The following is a 21057-nucleotide window of genomic DNA, read 5'->3' as shown; positions in this document are numbered from 1 at the left end:
GCTAGATCAATTCCAATCCGGCTTTCGTCCGGGCCAGAGCACTGAATCCACTCTCACTCACATTGTAGATGGTGCGCTAAGAATGCTGGATCAGCTTTTGATACGGTTAAACATGACTGCCTAATCGACCTGTTGGAACACAGGATGGGGATATTAGGGACTGTTCTAAACTGGTTCTACTCATTTCGGCAAAATAGTACCCAAAGATTCAAAGTGAACCAGTCTCGGTCTAATCCCTCACCGCTCACTCTGGGGGTGCCAAAGGGGTCTACGCTGTCAACCACTCTCTTCAACTTGTTAATGGAGCCTCTAACAGAAATTCTGAAACTATCTATCGTCCACTATCACGTGTATGCAGATGACACCCTACTGTACCTGAAAGTCTCCTCCCTGGAGGTTATCAGGTCCGTCAACTCAGCTTTACAGAAAACTCCTAAGTTAGCTGAACCTTAATCACCTAAAATTAAGTGTTCTCAAAACAGAATTCCTCTTAATCACCCCATCCAAACAGTCCCCAGCCATCGAGGAATAGATTAATCAACTAACAGCTCTCAACTGCATGCCAAGCATCATTGATTCCACAAGCTCATTGGGAATAATGCGAAATAAGCGTTTGAACATACAGAAACAAGTCCCCTCCCCCCCTGCGCTCTGGTTGCCACAGGAGCTGAATCCTCCCTCTGAGTCTGTTGACTCAGTGAGAAACCTGGGGTTCTGATTCGACAATGTACTCTCCTGTAAATCCCAAATTAGGCAAGTTTCTTTCTCATGCTTTGGGAAGGTACTATGCAGAAATGTCTCCACTTCCTGCCTCTAGAGTGCCAAAGAACAGTAGTCCATGCCCTAATTACATCACACTTGGACTACGCCAAAAGTCTCTATCTGGGTCTCCCCGCCTATCTGAAACATAGACTGCACATAATCCAAAACGCTGCTGCTAGATTTATTTGCAAAATACCTTTCCGCCACTCTATCACTCCCCACCTGGGAAACCTTCATTGGCTACCTGTGATCTGGCGCATAGAATTCAAGGCACTTACCTTGGCGTTCAGAGCTACCATGTGACTGGGCCCTGCGTACCTGAGAGACAGACTCAAGCACTACCATCATGACCGAGCCCTGGGATCCAAACAACTGCGTCCCCTCGTCAACCTCCGCTTTCATAAGGCGAGGACAGGCGGCAGAGCCTTCGCGGTTAGGATCGTCAAACACTGGAATGCCCTTCCACTCTCCATCTGCTTATCGGAGACTGAACTTACTTTCTGTTGTGCCCTTAAAACCTGGCTCTTCACCAACACCTAATTGCCACTCGCGCCTGTTTGTTTCAGTCGACTGCCTCAGCGACAGGACACACCCGTTGGGGGTAACTGCGGGGTCTACAAACTCATAAATAAATAAATAAACACATCAGTGCTCTCATCAAAAGAGCGAACTCCCAATTTAGCATCTTAAGGAAAATAAAACCTTTCCTATCCTGCAACGACTTCAAGGCTGCGGTGCAAACCCTAGTGATCTCTAAGCTGGATTATGGAAGCACAACCCTCTGCAGCCTTCCCAGATCTAAGATGGCTCCACTAAGAGCCTCTCTCAACTCCGCTGCAAGGCTAATCACAGGTTCAAAACGATGCAATCATATAATGCCTGAGCTGAAATCACTAAATTGGCTCCCGTATGAAGCAAGGATACATATAGAAAAAATTGCATTAATGACCCACAACATTTTACATTTCAACACCCCGAAATACCTTGCACAATAACTTGAGCTCTCTGGTGGCTCTAGATCCTCTAGAGGTTCCAGCACCTTACTGCTCAAGCCACAAAAATGCCATAAAAACAAAACATACAATCGAGCAATCTCGGGTATCGCACTGAGAATCTGGAATTCCCTGCCCCGTCAAATCAGACTGAATCATTCTACTGCTTCTTTTTCAAAATCGGAAGTTAAAGCGATAATGATGAAGACATTTCTGGCTTATATTTGACTGTCATGATTGTACGTTGATCTGTTGGTTTACTGTTACTACTTCCTGTATCTTTTGTGATTAGCAAATTGTAAAGCACTCTGATACCCCCAGGGGTGAAGTTCACACTATATAAAACTTTCAAAATAAAAAATAAAAATTGCTTTTTTTTCAAGTAATTTTATTCAGAAGCATAGTGTTAATAACAACGAGGTAAAGAAACTTAAGGAGTATGATAATTTTACTTAGTGAAATTTACCCGGCCATAGACAGTGGCAGTGTAACCCACAAGTCTACTTGATCCTGCAATTCTGCCACTGTTCGCCCATAGCTGTCCATGTGCACCATCTCCAAACTGCAATATATTTGACTCTCCAAATATCTTGCCAACTCCTCTTTCAATTGCAAAGGAACTCTACATATGGGTTGGTAGAATCTGTAATCCATGCAAACATCTTTAATTTTCCAAAGCTGATGCCGAGGGGTGTAGAGCTATACTCATAGAGCAACCACAATCCTGGTCAGGGTGAAATCACAAGTAAAACCAAGCACAGAGCAGTCAGGTTTAACTTAAAGAATTTATGCAGTTCTTCAAACAGTAACATAAAAAGGATCCCACACCTGATTAAAATAATAGAATACATTTTAATAAATAAATCAAGTCCAAAACAACAAATATCGAATCAGTGGAACTAGAGATATGCAACTTTGAAGATTTAAGTGAAAATGCACAAAGCACCAACTGTGACTATCTGGTCGCGGCGGACTGGGACAAACTCACAAGTTCAGGATGATTGTGATAGAACACAGGCCACTACAGGGACCCAGTTAGGCTCGCTGAACAAGAGTATCTTAAGTTCTGGTTGCAGAACATTGCGAGGTCCCCCATCGAGGTTGCACCGTGCAGCCGAGGCGATGCGTTGGTTCCAAAGAGCTGCGAGGCTGTGATGGAAGGTCCTGCATCATCGTCAAGGGTCCAATCAACGAGGGCTTGGGATGTGAAGTCCAGTGTCAAGGATGCATCGCACAGCCAAGGCAATGTGTGAGTTCTGAGGGGCTGCGATGCAAGGCCCTCCGGCATCATCAAGGACGCCATTGATAAGGACTTGCTATACAAAGTCTGACACTGAGGATGCGTCGAGAAGCATAAGAGAGACGTCGGTTACAAGGATCCGCAAGGCTGCGATGCTGAGTCATGGTGCCGGGACAATTTCCACGCAGCAGAGGCAATGCGTCAGTTCTGCTCATGGTTGCAACACGCAGCAGAGGAGGAGCACTGGGTCTGCTGGAGCCACGGATGGGCTGGCAGAACACCTTCAGACCCACTTCCATGTGGTCTAGGGCTGGGTGGCACAGGGCAGGGTAGGGTAGGACTCACAGTTGCAGAGTCCAAGTTACAAGACTTGGCCCTTGGAGTCACTCTGGTGGTCCTTGGTGCAGGTTGCAGTTCTAGTCCTTCCTACTCAGGCAGGAGGGCAATTTGTCAGCACAGCATGGCAGGAAGTCATTCAACACAGCAGCCCAGCAGCCCCACAACATTTCATCCTTGCAGTCTTCCACAGGTCCAGAAGTATACTGAAGAACTGGTGTCTGAGGTCCAATATTTCTGCCTGCTGCCTCCCTTGAAGTGGGAGAAGCTTCTCGAGGTTTCCCTTTGAAGGGCACAGGTTTCTTGCCTCCCCTGTCCTGGCTCAGACTAGCTACAGGTGGTAGACAACCCTTTGTTTGAAGGTAGGACACAGCCTATTCAGGTATAGGAGAGACTGTGCCTAACCCCACCCACCCATCCATCCTGCCAGTAATGGCCCATTCAGGTACACCTAGGCTCTCTATTGTGTTTGGCTGTCTAGGAGGAATACACAAAGCTAACTGCCAACTACACCCAGTCAGGTGACCTAGGGACAGGCTGCAGGTACTAAATGGTTAAGGAGCAAAAATGACAACTTTCTAAAAAGTGACATTTTCAAAAGGTAATAAAAGAATCAGACAGTACCATAAGAGAGGACTTTGACTACAATTCCAAAGACACCAAACATGAACTGTTTACTTATTCCCATTCAGAAGGTACAGCTTATTAAATGTAATAAGGTAACTTCGATGTTATCTTATGCGAGAGGTATGCCTTGCAAACGCGAAAAGCAAGTTTAAGAATTAAACACGTAAAACCTAAAAGTACATGTCCTATTTTCGAGGTACAATGAGCACAGCCCTCTGGGCCCTCCAAGCCCTACCCTAGGGGTGACTTATATGTATTAAAAAGGAAGGTTTGGGCTTCGCAAAAGGTTTATTTTGCCAGGTCAAAATGGCTGTTTAAAACTGCACACACAGGCTGCGATGGCTGGCCTGAGACATGTTTAAAGGGCTGTTTAAGTGAGTGGCACAATCAGTGCTGCAGGCTAGCTAGACGCATTCAATTTACAGGCCCTGGATACATGTAATACCACTTTACTGGAGACTTATAAGTAAAATAAATATGCCAATTGGGGATAAGCCAATGTTACCATGTTTTAAGGAGTGAACACACACTTTAGTACTGGGTAGAAGATGTAAACTGCACAGAGTCCTATGGCCAACAAAACCGAGTAAAATAATGAAGGATTAGGTCAAAATGTTATGGTGGAAGACCACTCTAGGGCTGACAGGTCTAACAGACACCCTCCCGAAATGGGGTGTATTGTGCAGTGCAGGATAGCCAACAATTGTTAGGCTGGGTATCAGTAATTTATCATATTAGTGTCAGAGAGGGGAACTCATATTTCGCATTGCCAAAACTTCACTCCACTATCTGCATGCTGCTCCATTAGCGCGCAAGCCAGTGGCTCCAGAGCAAGGAAAAATAACAATAGGGATAGAGCACATCCCTGCCTGGTGCCTTTTGTTTTATGTATAGGAATTAACAGCTTCCCATTTACCTTCATTCTGGCTGTGAGGTCTGTGTACAGCAAAGAGATCCAGCTAACAGACTGCTCTCCCAAGCAAATTATCTGGAGGACAGCAAATATAAAACTTAACTGAAGATTTATCAGCATCTAGCATTACAGCTACAGTTGGGATGGTCATGATATATCTAGTGCAGAAAACCAAAAATAGACCATAAATTATGTGCCAAGCTCCTCCCAGAGATAGATCCAGGCTAATCCAGAAGGACAATGCCTTTGTATGGCAAGAGTCTATGAGCAATTAATTTTAACAGTAGTAGCTACATTATTTAATGATAATGGCCGGTAGGAGAACACTGAATTAGGCTTTGCGCAGCTTCAGTATTGTGATTATCACCACTTTTCTGAGCGACTGTCAGTTTTCCAACTGAATGAACCTCTATAAATCTATGGCATATATGGGGTTAGCACTGCTTCTGTTTTTTTTTTTTAACTCCATGGAAAATTATTTATTGGCTGGAGCTTTATTAACCCACCCCCAATTGATTTTGTTAGCTCACATTACCTTGAAATTTGTTATTGGTCACATCAAGCTATTGTGGTGCTCGAACATGCCAAAGTAACCCCTTTAAACATGACTCGCTTCTTCAGTCATGCCAGCATGCAACCTGTATACCTTGGACTAGTAATTGGTAGAGGTTGATAAAATGTTATGGTCATCCTTTACCAGTGTGCCATTATACCCTTCCAAGTCAAGAACCTCACTGGAGGGCTAATGTTTATGTATCAAATGAGTCAGTGTCCTGCCCACATCTCCCCCACACCATATCTTCTGGCAGATACAAATTAACCTAGGTATGCAACCTATCAGCTTTAGCGCTAAATTCTATTAGTAACTGGCATCGAAAAATCTACTTGCCCACTCGCTATGGCGAGTTGGATTTTATCAGATCAAGCTATTTTTAGCATCTACTCCTCCTGGACAGTGAACTTAAGCTAGAAGGAACAGGTGTTCTGTTCAATCAGAAATTGGATGAGTAATAATGGCACCTTTAAAACTGTTTTTATCTTGACACATTTGCTGTCTGTTCAAGAACAAAGGTCAAATGTCCGTTTGTCGTTTTACTAATTGTTACTTATCTTGACTAGGCTGTCTAACAATAATTGTAAAACAAAAGGCTGTGGGATGTCAGTTTTTTTCCTACTACAACATTTAAACAGATTGTAAAAGAATAGTACAATTATTTAAAAATATATCAGGAATTATGAAAGAACATTGTTTTGTAATTCAGAAGTGGGATGCAAACCCAGATTTAAAAAGGAGCAAACCTAATCAGAACAGTTTACTGATGCGCAAATGAAAAATATTAGCATAAACTTGATTTCAAAACATTGTACACTGTATAGTTTTATCAGTCTTGCTGATTGCAAGCAAGTGTGCTACCATTTCATGCTTCAGGTATGTATATTATAAAAGTGACAGTTTTTAAACATGATTTGAGAAACATTCCTGCCCCCGCCATGATGACAATGCAGTTAATGAACTAAGAGGCAAGTCAGCAGTCATGTGCATCCTATATGCGGCTAGATTTGTATTGTATTACATACTGGAGCAAATGTTTAGTCTATTAAATCAAACAAAGTGTTTTTTTGTACAGCAGACATGCTGAACTCGCGTATTCGAAGGTGCATTTATATGTGATAAGGAAGAAAATGGGGGCTCAGTGACTTAAAACATTTGACCAGGATCACATAATTTGAAACCAGTTTATGCATCAAGAGCATTAGAATTCATTTGAGTGGATTATTTAAGTCACTAGACCTGCAGATCTAGTAATGATTTTTCAAGGCCTGATAACCTTGTTGGCAGGGAATGCCCAGACGTGGGTCCCTTGCTCACTTTGCCACGGGATTCAAGCTGGCCTGGATGATGAGGAGTCCCATAGGTGTCCCTCATATGGCTGGGCACCTTAAACTTGTATAGTCCACGTCCTCCAGGGTCGACAGGCTCTGACAGCAGCGGTTCTGGCAAGCAAAAATAAATTGTCTGCACAGCTTCACCCGGGCAGCCAAACACACAGCGGGTGCCTCCGTAGATGAAAGGTGAGTTCGCCTCTGATACATGACAACTACAAAGAATTTGGAGCATTCTAGGGGTTATTTGTATGATTTAATTTTGCAAACGCCTTTCGGTGCGGTGCCTTCTTCAGTGCCATAAATCATTATTCAATCTCGCACAGCATTTATTTTATATATATATATATATATATATTTTTTTTTCACTGAAAAAACCATAGGTTTCAGGCATGTTATAGTTAGAAATTAGCATTTAAAAAAACCTTAGAAATTCACTGAAAAAAAACATAGGTTTTAGGGAAAGTTATAGTTAGTTGGACATTTCACTCGTACAAAACCAGTGAAATTCCCCCATTATAGTTAGTCCAGCTAACTATAACTCGCAGCCCCGCAATGCATTGCTGATGACGTCACATATTACATCACTCATGACATGGTCAGTGACATCACTGATGACATCTCAAATGATATCACTGATGACATCATCCAGTGACTGTGTGTTTCTGTAAAGTTTAAATATGTTTAATACATATAGGGAAAGGCGTATTGAAGAATGAGTGGGTGTATAAGTGTCTGAATGGATGATGTGAATTAGTAGGTGAGTGACTGACTATAAGTGAGTGATTAAACGTATCTTACTGAATGCATGGGTTAGTGACTAAACTGTGTGAATGTCTGTATCCGTCTGTCTGTTGGTGTGTAAGCGGCTACATGGGTTTGCGAATAGCTAGAAGAGTGTCTATATGGGTTATTGATTGTCTGAGTATCTGTATGGGTGCCTGAGTGTTTGTGTGGGTGGGGTGTGTGTGACTCTGTGCATAGATGTGTGAGTGGGTGATTCACTGGGTGCATATTTTCAAGAGTGCCTCTGTGATGGATTGTGTGGGTGGGTGAGTGTGTGTATGGATGTGTTATTGAGTGAATGTATATCTCAGTGGTACATGTGTGTGACTACTCATGTGAAAAGCAGTATATATGTGTTTTGGAGTACATAAATGGCTATAAGTGAGTGTGTGATTGTGAGAGAGGCTGTATGGCTGAGTGTGTGCTTGTTTCATTGATTGTATAAGAGCGTACAAATGTGCTAGTATTTGTATGAGTAATTGAGCTGGTGCACGTATAACTGTATAGGTGAGTAAATGGCAGTGTGATTAATTATTTGCATGACTGACTAGGTGTGTGAGTACCTCTATGGATGAGTGGCGGTGTGTGAGTGTATATATAGGTGTATGAGTGCATACGATAGTGCTGTACTGAGTGACCATGGGCCCGATTCACAGAACTAATTTAAGACAAAATCCTAAACTTACTACCATTTTGGTATTCACAGAAGGCACTTACTCATTTTGGTATTCACAGGAGGCACTTACTCATTTCGGTATTCACAGAAGTTAGGAGTCCTAACTTTAGGACTCCTAAATGCCTTCTGTGAATATCAAAAGTCTTAAAGTTAGGATTTTTCTCAGTTTAGGAGTACTAAAGTTATTTTTAAATGCTAATTTCTAACTATAACGTGCCTGAAACCTATTGTTTTTCAACGTTTTAGGTTCAAGTTGGGGAATTAATTCCCCTTCAATCCTGAGGGTCCCCTGGGTCCAACTAGCCCACTAGGTACCTCCAGTTAGCGCTACAGGGTTGCGTTGCAGAGAGGTGGTCTGAGACCACGCCCCTTTTTACACCTCTCTGCAACGCAGCCCTGTGGCGCTTACTGACGGTACCTGGTGGGCTAGTTGGTCCCCAGGGACCCTCAGGATTGAAGGGGAATTAATTCCCCAACTTAAAACGCGCCACAGGGCGCGTTTGCATAGTGTTGCTGGGAGGGGGGCGGGGCCTCCAGCGCGATGCCGTCTTTTTTTAATTTATTTTCTTTTATAGAAGGGGGGCTGTGTGGCCCCGCTTCCTTTCCTTTTTTTGGGCCCTGGGGACCCCATCCCCCAGGGCCTGACCCCTAATTTCTCAATTTTATTATTTTAAAATGGAAGGGGGCCGTGTGGACACCCTCCCGAGGCCATTTTCGACCCCGGGGACCCCTTCCCCCGGGGCATGGCCACTATATATATATATTTTTAGCTATTTACCAAGGAGGGGGGCAGCGTGGCCCCCCTCCTGAGTCTTCTTTCAGCCCCGGGGACCCCATCCCTGGGGCTCTGCCTCGTTTATTTTGGGGTTTTTTACTGGGGAGGGGGCCTGGCCATTGCTTTTTTTTTCGGAGAGGGGCCGCGTGGACCCCCTTCTCAGGCCAATTATGGCCCCGGGGACCCCATCCCCTGTGGCCGGCCCGCCTTTTTTGAAAACATTTTGTAGGGAGGGGGCTGCGTGGCCCCCCTCCCGGCCACTTCTAGCCCCGGGGACCCCATCCCCCGGGGCTGGCCCTCTCCTTTGGGGACCGTGGGGGAAGCCCCAATGCCCCCACGGTCTCAGCCGGCTCCCCGGCTCCTGCAGGAGCGGGCATTGCTTTTTCACATGTGGAAAAGCTATCTGCTTTGCTTCAATGAAGCAAAGCAGTTTGCGATGACAGGGCGGGAGCCGCGAGGCTCCCGCCCTGTCATTGCAAACAGCAGTGTCGCGGGGGTGGGCACTCAATTCTCTGTCAGCTCAAACCTGATATCTTGTTTGGCAAGCTGCTCCCAAAGTTGATCCTCGCAGTCAACATATCTATTTTAGTATCAATACATTTGAGAATTCTCCTCATTTCTAGCAACAAAGCGCAAGTGCCACAGCCTCTCCTCCTACTCCTCCATCAGTTTCACTGCTGGTCTCTGGCTGAAGAGCTTTTTACTTTGGCAAGTGTCACCTTTCTTGATTTTACTCCCAGCAGCAAGGAACCATGCGACACTGCTGTGGGGGGTTGATTAGTGTTTATGTCGCAAATCAATGAAATGGTATGGCGTTCTAATGGAACATGTTCACCACAACCATTATCCACTGCCCACAACCACATGGTCTGTTGTGCCATTCAAACCTGGAAATGTTAGAGTATTGGGCAATAAGTGCAATTTATCTATTCAAACGTCATGCCTCTTAGTATTAATCGTACAGCCCAGTCATTTAAGATGTGCATGATGGAGCAGGTAGGGCAAGGCAATTTAGGGCATTAATTAACTGTTTCAGCACCCTACACAAGGTAACTGTGGTGCACCCATTATCTTTAAGTTGCTGGCAGATCAAATCAGCATATACGTGGGACCATCACGTCCTTGAGGAACCCTCAGCTTGCTGCAGGACAACGATACAAATAGTGCATGTGCGGGACTCACCGTCTGTCCAAGTGAGTGCGCATTGCTATAGTTGCTGCCTCTGTCAAATCTCTTCTGGGCCACGGGGTCAAAGATTTGACTATTGTGTTTGTAAGTTGAACTTTTCCAGTGGGAAAAGGTTGAAGGCTGTATCCAGCTAAGTCCTCTCAAAGTCTGATATGCATTGGACAATGTCCTGCTAAAGCAACTGGTTTCTCAATTCACAACCTTTCCTTCTTTTTGGAGCTGTTCCTCCAGGTCCATTCTAGGGTTCCCATGTCCTCCTAGAGACCAGAGCTCACTCCAGCAAAGGCCAAGAGCAGATATCAACTTGAAGGGTATCTCGTTGTTGCAGAATACATGTTTAGTGTTACCCAACTCAATGGTAATCATTTCATTGCCCTTTGAAAGTTGAGATATGAAGGGACCAGGTGGGATTTGAACATGTGGACATGTCAAATAAATATCTTACAGAGGATGCATTAGTTCACTGGACCACCAGAACCAACAGACATGCGACTTTAAAATAGATAACCTTACTTTCAAAAGTTGCTTTCCGTTTCTAAATTTGCTATCTAATTTGTGTTTATGTAGAGTTCACAAAATCAATAGCCCGCTTGACAACACAAATAAGAATAGATCTCTGGATAGAAAACTGCACTAATGCTCCATGGCAACACTCTCTAGAGTATCACATATGTATGCAGTAGGTTTTACACATCACTTCTAGTAACATGAACAGATCTATACATTAAGAATGGCCTAAAAGGATAGTCCATAATCTCCACCTGAAAGTGTGATAAAGTGATACTTAAAACTGGTAACCACTTGCCTCTTTTGTGACGTAAGACAGTCATAACTGTGATGCAGTGGGCCCCTCACACTTCTGGGCCCCAAAGCCACTGCACCCGGTTCACTAATAAGAGCTACTGCCCTCGTGCAGTCTCCGCTTATTAAGAATATGGGTCTCCATCTTGCCCTACCCCATCCATAACTGAGGTTTATTTGGCTGCTCACACCTTTAAGCTTCAGTGCCACTGCACCTGCAGCACTAGTGATACCTACTCCTCTGCCCACTCTACAGGGTCATCACTCCTAGGCCTGAGGCCCAAAGCAGGCTGTCTGTCTCACTATGTAAATGGTATTAAAAAAAATGTTTAAAAAACAGTCCATGTAGCTCATCACCTTCATTTGAACGTCTCTCTGAGGATGTGGTCTCTGTCCACTTGTATACACAAAAATGTGCTGTGTCATAGTGCCCCCTCTTCTAGGCCATCGCTGGCTCACTCCATGGAGCTTGCTCCTTTCCGCTTTCCGATGGCCATTATTTGGAGGTCCGGGCGATAACCTCTCTGGATCTGAATGCGACCCTGCTGGCCTACTACCTTTAAACCCCTCAACTCACCTGAAAGGAAATCTGCATGGAAACAGAGGTAAAAAATGTTTTTTATTATTTTGCAAAAGCAATTACCATACTTATTGTAAAAACAACATTCCCTCAATGATTAATGAGGACCTTGAGATGCCTCTGGGTGAAAGTGAAAAAAGGGTCTAAAGTGAAGCTGACTGAGCAACTGAGAGACAAAGAAGAGGCAGGCCCTCTCACCTACGAACCTGCTACTTGAAAGAAATGTAAATGTGTGATATTGAATAATCCTCAAACATAAACGCTGCTTGGGAGAAAGTATAGGCTTGAAGCTTCATGGAAACAAAGATGTATTCTTTTTAAGAGCTACGGTAAGGGAGAGGAGTTGTGGAAAGTCTATGTCAAGAAATGCCTCTCAGACCTTAAATTGCTATCAGTTTTAGAGCCAGGATCTGTACATGTCTCCCTGCTTAAATTCAACTAATGAACTTGTTCTAACTCTGGTACAAATGTAAACAAAAAGTATGGATCCCTGTTAAGTACAACCCAACTCTTTCAATGAGTACTCTTACACTGGGCCGTTGTCTGATTCACTATCTTTCTTTTTGGTTTTTTGGGGCAAATATTCAATATCATATTTTCACATATATATATATAAACACAATTTACACACTTTACAGTAACAAAAAATGTGACGTACTTCACTGTGACACTATACAAATAGTAAAAAATCACGAATTAAACAGATAAATATATGTTGAGACATCTCTTACTCATAAACAAGTCATAAACACAGAGACATGTCATGTCTTTTTACATTACACATATAATGCATATATTTACAAGTGCTTTGTTTCTCTTGTTTGTGGCAAAATAAACCAGATGTCTTTTTGGAGTATCTAGAATCCTACTCTTGTTTATAGCTGGGACCAAGTACCCTTGCGTCCTCGCACATTTTTATACAATAACACTGTTTTAAAGTCCTGATGAGGTTGTTGCGGTGCCCATAGTCGCGCTTTCTGTAGGGTGCCTCAAATACACCAATTAATTATTTGTTTATGCTCTTGACCTTGTTATGGGGTACGCTGATGCGTTTTGACCTTCGGGAATGGACCTTGATGGTGGTTGTGGGGAAGGTCTTCTTCAGGGCCAATATGTTCTTGAGGGACACAAATTTGTTCTTTCAGAGGAATGGATGTTTCCCGGAGTGTGTTCTATTTTCTGCATGGAAGGCTGTCTTCCATCGTATATACGATAGGCTTTATGCCTCTCTTTTCTTGTCTTTATGCTTCTACTTAATCCGGTGCTTCTTTGCGAGCAGCGCCTGTTTTGCTCCTTCTTTCCAGTCTCCACAACCCGTAACAGAATCACTCCCCATTAGGAGACCGAGTTGTGGAAAGTGACATTTTAATGGACTTATAAAAATGTTTGTAATAAGTACAGTCTGATTACCTATTCCTAAAGTATTCCTTGAAAGCACTTGTTTATCTAAAACACTAAATATTTTGTGGCAGCGTATACTCCGTGTAATTTTTTTTGTAAAATTACAACTTACATATTCACAGTCCTTTCCGTTTCAGGCTAGAATCTCAAAGCTCTATAAAGTCACCACTCTGCACTACTTCATCCAAGAGTTAATTCTGTGACTTTCAGATCTCAAAGCAGACATCTGCAGTGATCGCATTAACCAACTGAGGTATCATAACGTGCATTTCCCACAGATTACTTTTGTTCTTTCCATTCCTCCCAACAAATTTCACAAAATGAATTTATGGACCTGGCCAAAGCAGGCAGGCCTGACGACAGCTGTTCAGACCAGTGTCCAACACAAACCTACTAGAAATTCTTCTAACTACCTCTGCTGCCACACCAGTCAGAAAAATCATTAACAATTCCTTAACTACAGGAATATTTCCAGAAGATCTAAAAAAAATCATACATATGTCCATTGCTAAAGAAAACAAACCTGGACCCACTTAACCCCGACAACTACAGACCAATTACAAATTAACCTTTCCTAGGGAAACTGATAGAAAGAGCAGCATTCACCCAGATGTCACAATTTATTGAAGATAATTCTATACTTTCAGACTTCCAAACAGGATTCCATTCAGGAATAGGCCCAGAATCTGCCCTCATTGCCATCTGGGATGACCTTAAAAACACAGTTGACAGAAACGGGGCTGCTGCACTACTTCCCTTGGACCTCTCAGCTGCCTTTGACACAAATGACCATGACATTCTACTACAAAGACTCTACGAAGCCGGCATAGAGGGGACTGCTCTCAAATGGATCACATCCTACCTTCAAACCATAACTAATGTCATTCATACCTCCCCCCCCTTTTCTTGTCCAAACTGTACTTCACAAAAGCAGGGGGAGGGGGTCCTTCAAGGCTCTATCACCTCACCCATGCTTTTCAACATTTACATGAAGTCATTACCGGCACTGATCAATCAATTTCACCTCACATGCTATAACTATGCAGATGACACAAATACTCCTTAAACTAAAAAACCCCAAAGACTTTGGAAACTCAGAAATGTTCAGTTCTCTCAGAGCTGTGGATCAGTGGATGACATGGAGCCATCTCAAATTGAATGCTTCCAAAACGAAAATACTCATATGTGGCGTTCACAAAAAGGATGACCCACTCGCCGCCTGGCCTGACTATCTGGGAACACCGCATAAAGCATCAAAGGAAACAAGAAACCTTGGAATTACCATAGACTCCAAGATATCAATTAATGCCGAAGTGGACAAATTAGCAAGATCAAGCTTTGTTACTATAAACACTATGCAACGCATCTTTTCCCACCTGAGATTTCAACACAAGGTTCAGGCTACGATCTCTCTCTTGCTCTATCTAAACTTGATTTCGCCAATAGCCTCTATCACGGATCATCTTTAACAACCATGAAATACTACAATGAATTCAGAACTCTGCTGCCCGACTATTCTTACATATAAATCCACAAGCCCACATCTCCCGTGCCTTGAACACCCTACATTAGTTACTGGTTGCCAGAAGATCCACATTCAAGCTGCTTTGTATCACCAACAAAGCGATACATGGAACAGGATTGCTCTTCATCAGAAATAAAATCACCATATACATTCAAAAAAGGAACCTCCGCTCTAGATTGGCACCTCGCCTCAAAACCCCACCATACACGGAAAAAATCATAGGTGGCACATCCTTCTCTGTTCAAGCAGCCAAACTATGGAACTCTTTACCCCCAAACATAAGATCCACGATAACTACTGTATCTTAGGAAGACTACTCAAGAGTTGGCTCTTCCCCACATAACCACCATACTCAAAAGTAACTATACAGCAGATCCCTCTATCTATAAGCATTTATTTGGACTATAGATGTGTAACTACATATGTGTATTGCTTTAAATAAATGTGTATAATAATTATGTTTATAAATATATAGATATTCTTTAGTTCTGTTTAACAGTTATACTATTCTGTTTAACATGTATGTAGGTGACAGTATAAATAAGTACATATTTTATCATAACTATCTACAACTGCTTCACTATTGAATTACAAAAAAATATATAAACACAAATAAATTAAAGTATAGCAAAACATGAAAGTCTAAGTTTATTAAAAACTTAAATCTACATATATTACGATCCTTATATATATATACCTTCCATGTACTAATGTATCTTTATAAGTATTACTTTACTTCTAATTCAACATCTCCAATGCACTAACCTATTTCTCAATATATACCTCTCAATATATCCTCTTCCTCCACTCTCTGACTCATACCAAACCCCATTCTACTACTATGATCCACAAAATAACCCTTTCTCGACAGGTCCCTCCTCTAACCTTCCTTACATCTCATTCCTCTTTTACTATTCAGATCTCCCAAACAAGCCTTTCTAAACCCTTCCCTCTGACTCCTACCCCCACCACCTCCCCTGTACTCATCCCAAACCTGCTCCTACTGCTATGGCTCCAAAAGAAAAGAAATAAAACTCTTGCTTAGGCCCTTCCCTCTTCTATTCCTCCACTATCCTTTTTAATCCAACTAACATATCCACCGATCAGATTAATTTTATATTTCACTATACTAATTCCCTACAAATCCTGTTTAGGTTCTGGGGTAGCGTGCTACCAGCCGAAAAGTGTTTTGACATCAGGGGTAGCAAGCGCTATATAAATGCAAACCCTTCCCTCTTCTATCCCTCCACTATCCTTTTTCACTCCAAATAAACTCAAATGCCCACCACTCAAATTCATTTAATATCTCCCTATAATAATTCACTACTAATCCTTTTTGGGCTCCGGAGTAGCATGCTTCTCATCGAAAAAGCGCTTCAATGCCTCGTCAAGGGTAGTAAGCGCTAGATAAATCCAAAAACAATGATGTCCTTTGTGCCACATGACATATGATGATTTGAATGTTATTTCATTACTCATGTGGAGGCATTTAATATTGAGGAACGTTTTGCATTTTTACTTGTAACCTCGCCTGAAATGCTTTGATAGTAATTACCGATAAGCCAGCTTAAGCTGGTCATAGTATAATAATAACACATGTTGTCAGCATTTGACAGTGATAAAATATGCAAGTAGCATGGCAGGACTTTCCTTGAGCAGAAGTAGCTGTCATTACAGAAAAGGCTGTAGAAGCCTGAAATCTCATACCCTGGTCGTTACTTGGGGGAAATTCTCATCCGTGTTTTTTTTTTTACTCATTTGGTTACAGCTGTTAAGGACCCACCTTATACAAATTCACCTTGGTCCCATTCAGATTCAAATACTCCAGCTATGTCATATAACCACTCGCAACTGAAATGCAAGCAACCCCAGACTGGCCTCAGTGTGGTGTAGACTGCATCCTATCACCTGGTGAGCTACAAACCCCACCACTGGGCATGCCCATTGCACTGGCCAAAAAAGGATTGAAAGTGGAAACCTATAATTAATTTCAGCCCCTGGTAATTACTGTAGTTATGATTTCAGTCCATCGTTTTGCTAAGTATGCTACAGACAAGGACGAACCAACAGCAAGTCGATTTTGATCCTCTAATAGAAAACATAGAAAAATACCTGCTTTTACTCCTTTGTCCAATTTTCCTTCTGGCTTAGACATTAAAATAGTGGCCAAGACGGTAAAAATAAAACAATTTTTTTTAAAACTGTCCATCTGGCAACCTTAGAGGGCTGGCCTCCCTCGCCTCGGACTGGCAGCCGTAGTTCAGCACTGTGAGGCCTAAGGAAGGGGACAGTTAGTGATCTAGGCTTGCAGAATCATTTAATTGCATTTGGGCATGTCAGGGTGTTTTATTAATCACAATGTTTATTTACGTGTGTTCAAGTCAACCTAATAAGGCCGCAAAATTAATTTACTGGGCTTTTAGCCTGTTTGGATGGACTGCTGAAGAAAATTTAGCTTTTAAATGTTGCACAAACAAGTTTCCTATGTGCATGTTTTATCCTCCTCTGCATTTTACCTTTTCATAAATCAGTTGAAATGGGATTTAATCATGGTGTTATTTCCTTGCACTGTATCTTACTGTGTGCTGTAGGAGGAAGCTTATGTCAAGATGTTGTGACGTGTTGAATAATCAAGGCTATTGCTGCCTGCTGCCACAGCTGTATTCCATTAATATTTAAATAGCTTATTGTGTTGGCTTCAAGAGTGTAATGTCATTTCCTTTATTTGTAGGGCAAGTGGAATCCTTATTTATTCATAATTTAGGCGGTCCTTAAGGAAGCCTGTTTTATTAGCACAATTTCTGTGATGATGATTGGGTTATGTCATGTACGTTTGCTAGTACAGTCCTATGATACCACTTCATGCTATGTTGAGTGAGTTATTTTTCACTTTCTGAAACTATAAAATGGACCTTTTGTGGGATGTGTGCCAGGCCCTTTCCATGCTTTCATACCGAGCTTCCACTTGTCGGGATTATCACTTTGTAATCAGACTTTTGTTTTGAACAAACAGTCTCCAAGGTAGACTGTCTGATAATTTATCTCTTTTCCTTGACTTACAAATTAATTTATGCTAGTTCATTACAGAACTCTATTTTAATTATGGACAATTCTCTTATGTTAAAACCTCTCACAGTTGCATTATTCATTAACTACTTCTTACCTTCTGCAATACTTCCTAATTTTGAATACACTTATGGTTTTTACTTTGAATATTGTCCTTCAAAGGTTTTCTTTATCTGCACTAATGCTCCCTTCCTATGGGACTCACAATGCGCCGATTAGGCTGTTGAACACCTCCAAGGAGTCGTGGGGGACTATAAACAGGGCAACAGCTACTTAACTGTCGCCCGGACAAAAATCCAAGCATATTCCTTTTACAAACTGGTCTGTGTGCATTGGAACATTTGAACTGTATCTGTACGTTTTTAATTTCTATCTTAGTTTTAACTAACCACACTCTCTTTTTAAAGTACACATTTTAAAACTAACTGCTGATTCTTTTTTCGCAATTGCACTTTGCTTACTGCACTGTTCTTCTTTAATTGACAGATCTTATTGCACTAGCACTAGGTAATGATTTTAATTATTCTAACAATAAAGGATGACTATGACTGCGTAGGCCATTGATTTTATTAGTGCAAAGCTTTCACAGAAATGCTTTTCAAGTGTGCTGCAAAACGAGGGGGGGAATATAATAAATAAATGCAGTGTAAAATTCAGCAGATATATCTTAAAAAGGTTAATCTGCATCATGCTTATTTACAAAAGCACAAAATGCACCCTGGAACTACATATATATATACTAATTATTATTAGAACTTTTAAAGGCTGCTGGGGAGTGACGAGGCAGGGGATATGGCTATGTCGCCATGGCTCAGGGCATATACATTTGAAACATTTTAGCATACATGACATTTCATACTGGTATACGTTTATCATTGCAAGATTGGGCTAAAATAAAATTTAAAAAATAAAAAAAGATGCTAATAATCACTGTCGTTGAAAGCCCTAAATATGGTTTTGTTTTACAACACATCATTGCCTTACTCCTAGGACTGACCTGTGTTTATTAGTCTTAAAAAACAAAGGCAAATGTATAAGAACCCACGTTTATCTCACTAGATCCTAATGTTTAATTTTACCGTGGCTTGAGTCATGCCTTTACTAGAAGTCAAGCTATTTTCAAATAGCTTGTCTGCTTTCATATCTTTCTTGCTCAAAAATTGTTTGTGCCACATATTTTATCCTGCACTAGTTATCTATAAACCGTTTTGGAATTGTAACTCATTGCCCCCGTTTAGGGGCAGCTTACATGCTATAGCATATCTCGTTAGGGCAGGAACAACTATGACTACATTACCCACACCCTGAAGGAACTCCATGGCCTCCCCTTGTCAGTCGGCATCACCCACAGCACCATCACAGCTGGCCTCCCTGCCTACTTGGATGACAAGCTCACCACCACTGGTGGCTCTCAGCACTCAGGTACCTAAGACACCTTCAGATTGGAGATATAAGTGCAAGAAAAGAAAATAAGAAAGCAAAGGGCATTCTTCTATACACCAAGGTTCAGGAACGATATCTCCACGTCCATCAAGACAAACTCAACCCTCTTCCAATTTTGAAAACAGCTGTATACAAACAGAGTATACATACATAGCACTGCACTAACCCGGAAACAATTTGTTAACGTTTGCATAAAGACAACAGTTTTGGACAGACCCGGACCTCACTTTTCCACGTACTGTGACAAACACAATGTATTTCCACTTAACAGAACTTTAAAAGACATGCAATTATTTTATTTCAGTTATTAATGTTATCGTTTTACTGATACCTGACCCAGGAAAGTTGCGTTTTGCAAAGTCACTTGAAAGATGCCAGAGGATTAATAGCCAATGGATGATACTTCTGTGATGATGTCACATCATACGCAAATTAGAGGGCCCTTGCACTAACTGCTGTCACCTTTGTGCACGTAAGTAGCACTGCTTCTCGCGTCCTACGCGTGCACTTGAGATTCTCATATTTGTATTAGTTGAGTTGCAAATTATCCATTGGCACTCCGGAGATACGTTTCGGGGTTACCTCCAGGATTCTTGACAAGCAGCAGGGCCCGTTTCATTCCACCGTACCTGAAGGAGGGAACGTGGAAAGCTTTGCTTGGCAACTACGTAAGTGATTCGGAAACGGTATATAAGTAAAGCAAAGCAATTTTTTTTTTTTAAATGAACATCTATAACAAAACAACATAAAATTAACATTTCAAACCAAATTCTTCAAAGGCGTGGGGTGGGGTGGTGGGGGAGGAGGGCGACACGGTAAAAGGGAATTACAGCCTGCGTTCGACAAATACATTGTGGACAAGAGATGGAACAATGCAAAAAAGAATAAAACTAGAAGGCGTGGCTCAGTGGACTAAATCCACTGCAAGGGCTTGAGTGCGACCTCATGGTCACGGGTTCAAATCCCACCGGGTTCTCTAATTCTTTCTGAGCGCAGATAAAATGAGTGCCATTGAGTTGGGTAACCATAAAGATCTGCTGATCAGCGCCAAGATAACCCTTTGGGGTAAACGTGCAGTTTACAAATATTTATGTTATTTTAAAACAGGCGACATCAAGGACGCTGAACAAACATACGTGTCACGGCTCACGGGTTTCACAGCAAAAATTCTTCATTTTAGCTGTCTCCCTCGTGAAACTGCCTCTGCTTCAACAGAAGTCAATGGAGTGGGGAGGAATTCACACGATTTATTTTTTCATAATGTCACTTTCCTGTTCCAAAATGCTGACATGTATGCAAACGTGACAGAAGTACTAACTCACAACAAATTAATTTTTTACATAACATGTTTCCATCCTGAAAATATCCGGGCCTCAGGTGGAAGGTAATGCTTGGAACAATAATATATTCCCCTGTGTAAGGCCAATGAAGCACAATAAATGACAGTGCCTACGAAATCGCACACCAGCTGCACCCTACCTGGCGCGGCCTAAGCTTTCGAGACCTCGGAGTCTGCTGCGCTTTGGACCTCTTGCCGAAAGATGAATGTTAATGATAATTAATTTGATTTTCTCGTTTTTCTTTAAACCCACTCCCTCAGCGGCGCTCTCTGACTGACTGCTTTGTCTAGACTTCTGAAAGTGAAGGGGCGACGATGGGGTCTTCTTGCTCGCTCTTGGATGTTAAACACAAAACACATCCCCAGGTCGAAGCACGCAAGGCACACTCCCACCACGCGGCCCAACTGCACCCAAGCCTAAAATGGCGCTCCGTACTCGGCAGCACTTCTTAGGCGGGACATCCTGCGGTGGAAGCTTTACCGATGTACCCATATGCCATACAGCCTGCCCATCAAACTGAAAACTATTTTTATTGGTCCATTTGCCCCTCGTAAGAAAGAGAGAAAGTCAGAGTCGGACAGCCAGCCGATTTCTGAACAAGCATTTACAATGCAACGGTCTCGGCATTGTTAAAGTTAGAGCTATTGGCATTGCTCATGACATTATTTTTGTTTATGTTTTTGTTTTTAAAACATTTAAAGAAACGGCATTGTTATTTACAA

At 42.1% G+C, this 21057-nt stretch overlaps 1 protein-coding gene across 1 annotated transcript in view; it reads right to left on the bottom strand.

The window, feature by feature from the left end:
• The window catches only part of LOC146785865 (UDP-GalNAc:beta-1,3-N-acetylgalactosaminyltransferase 1-like), a 126908-nt gene extending 106140 nt beyond the window's left edge, over positions 1–20768 (bottom strand). Inside the window, exon 1 of the mRNA XM_085633817.1 lies at positions 20475–20768. The gene's annotated coding sequence lies outside the window, so the exon portion shown is untranslated. The remainder of the gene's footprint in view (positions 1–20474) is intronic.
• Positions 20769–21057: the final 289 nt, after the last annotated feature.

The sequence above is a fragment of the Triturus cristatus genome, chromosome 11 (assembly GCF_964204655.1).
Source record: "Triturus cristatus chromosome 11, aTriCri1.1, whole genome shotgun sequence".
Classification (NCBI taxonomy): domain Eukaryota; kingdom Metazoa; phylum Chordata; class Amphibia; order Caudata; family Salamandridae; genus Triturus; species Triturus cristatus.
This window is presented reverse-complemented; position numbering and strand designations above follow the sequence as displayed.